The sequence below is a fragment of the Amaranthus tricolor genome, chromosome 8 (genome assembly GCF_026212465.1).
Source record: "Amaranthus tricolor cultivar Red isolate AtriRed21 chromosome 8, ASM2621246v1, whole genome shotgun sequence".
In the NCBI taxonomy this organism is placed as follows: Eukaryota; Viridiplantae; Streptophyta; class Magnoliopsida; order Caryophyllales; family Amaranthaceae; genus Amaranthus; species Amaranthus tricolor.
In genome coordinates, this window is record NC_080054.1 from 2,735,255 (window position 1) to 2,737,754 (window position 2,500).

Genomic DNA, 2,500 nt, shown 5'->3' on the forward strand with positions numbered 1-2,500 from the left:
TGGTAGCATAGAGCCTCACCCCGAGCTGTGAGCCATGAGACCCCCCCCTTGTGATTATGGCTTGTAAGGGAGTTCATTGCAACGTGATCGAAAACATCATTCAAACTTAATATCAATGATTCTCATTACTATGGTTTGTAAGGGAGATTGTGGTATAGGAGCAATGTGGTAATTCAACCTAGTACGAGAGGAACCGTTGATTCGCACAATTGGTCATCGCGCTTGGTTGAAAAGCCAGTGGCGCGAAGCTACCGTGCGCTGGATTATGACTGAACGCCTCTAAGTCAGAATCCGGGCCAGAAGCGACGCATGTGCCCGCCGCCCGATTGCCGTCCTACAGTAGGGGCTTCGGCCCCCAAGGGCACGTGTCATGGGCTAAGTCAGCGCGGTGGATGCGCCGCGTTGGCTGCCTTGAAGTACAATTCCTACCGAGCGGCGGGTTGAATCCTTTGCAGACGACTTAAATACGCGACGGGGTATTGTAAGTGGCAGAGTGGCCTTGCTGCCACGATCCACTGAGATTCAGCCCTATGTCGTTTCGATTCGTCCCCCCCACACCCCTCCCCAAAAATCGCTATGACGCATGAAAGGGGGTTATGGATCTGTACTTGGCCGAAAAAATTGTAACTTTTGAAAACCGAAAGATGGCATAACTTAACCCGCACTTGAGTTTCCCCCTTGGGTAACGAGGCAAAACACACGCTATTTGACTTAGGGGGGAGCAGGTAGCAAAGCGCCATGGCCGGAGCCTTGCCCCGAACCGCGAGCCGTGAGCCGTGGGATTGGCCACGAGCTCAAAAAGCAAGTGCTTGACCCGAGTCCGAGGAGCAAAGGGAAGGAACTTGGTAGCATAGAGCCATGGCCAGAGCCTCGCCCCGAGCCGCGGGCCGGGAGCCGTGGGCCCACGCACCCGAGCTGGGGTAGGAACGCCCGAGCCGGGAGCCGTGGGATTGGCCACGGGCTCAAAAAGGTAGTGCTTGACCCGAGTCCGAGGAGGTAAGGTAGGGAAATTGGTAGCATGGAGCCATGGCCGGAGCCTCGCCCCGAGCCGCGGGCCGTGAGCCGAGGCTCGAACGCCCGGCCCACCCGAGCTGGGGTAGGAACGCCCGAGCCGGGAGCCGTGGGATTGGCCACGGGCTCAAAAAGGTAGTGCTTGACCCGAGCCCGAGGAGGTAAGGTAGGGAAATTGGTAGCATGGAGCCATGGCCGGAGCCTCGCCCCGAGCCGAGGCTCGAACGCCCGGCCCACCCGAGCTGGGGTAGGAACGCCCGAGCCGGGAGCCGTGGGATTGGCCACGGGCTCAAAAAGGTAGTGCATGACCCGAGCCCGAGGAGGTAAGGTAGGGAAATTGGTAGCATGGAGCCATGGCCGGAGCCTCGCCCCGAGCCGCGGGCCGTGGGCCGACAAAGGTGAGCCGGGGTTCGAACGCCCGAGCGGTGGGCCTTGGGATCTGCTACGAGCCCAAAAAGGAAGTGCTTGACCCGAGTCCGATGACCCAAGGGAGGCAGGACGATAGTCTTGAGCCATGGCCGGAGCCTCGCCCTGAGCCTGACCCGTGAGCCACGAATCAAAAGCCGTGAGCCGCGGGCCGCGGGCCGTGGGCCACGAGACTCAAAAATGTTCTTGAAGGTATATATAAACAATACAAGTCATAAAAAAGACAATATGTTGCAAACAAAGGTGAGTTTTGGTCCATGGAAAAACTAGTATAACTTAACTCTCATTTGGGTGTCCCCTAGGGTCACAAGGGAAAAATCTCTTTATCTATTATAGGGGGAAGGTTATAGTTGAGGGTTGGGGCCCAAGGTGCCATCGACTGGGCATGTGGTAGGCATGGAGCCATGGCCGGAGCCTCGCCCCCGACCCGACCCGCGGGCCGTGACCCCGCGGGCCGACCCGTGGGCCGTGGGCCCACGCACGTGCGCCGAGGAAGGGAACGCTCGACTCGTGAGACGTGGGCATTGCTACGAGATCAAGAACGATATGCTTGGCCCGAGTGAGCCGGGGGATCTTGAAAAATCCACCCTTCTAATCTAATGATACACACGCACGCGCGCGCGCTAGGCGCTAAGGCGCTAAGGCACTTAAGCACTTAAGCACTTTAGCACTTAAGCACTTGAGCACCTTGAGCACCTGAGCACCTATATGGATGGTTATAATATAATGTGAGCTCTCAAGGTGCTGTGAAGGTTTTCGGGCCATGCGGTACGAAAGACGCTATGGCCCATGGGAAAGAAGGTGGTAGCATAGAGCCTCACCCCGAGCCGTGAGCCATGAGACCCCCCCCTTGTGATTATGGCTTGTAAGGGAGTTCATTGCAACGTGATCGAAAACATCATTCAAACTTAATATCAATGATTCTCATTACTATGGTTTGTAAGGGAGATTGTGGTATAGGAGCAATGTGGTAGCCTTGAGCCATGGCCGGAGCCTCGCCCCGAGCCCCGAGCCAAGAATGAGCCATGAGACCCCCCTAATGATTATGGCTTTTAAGGGAGTT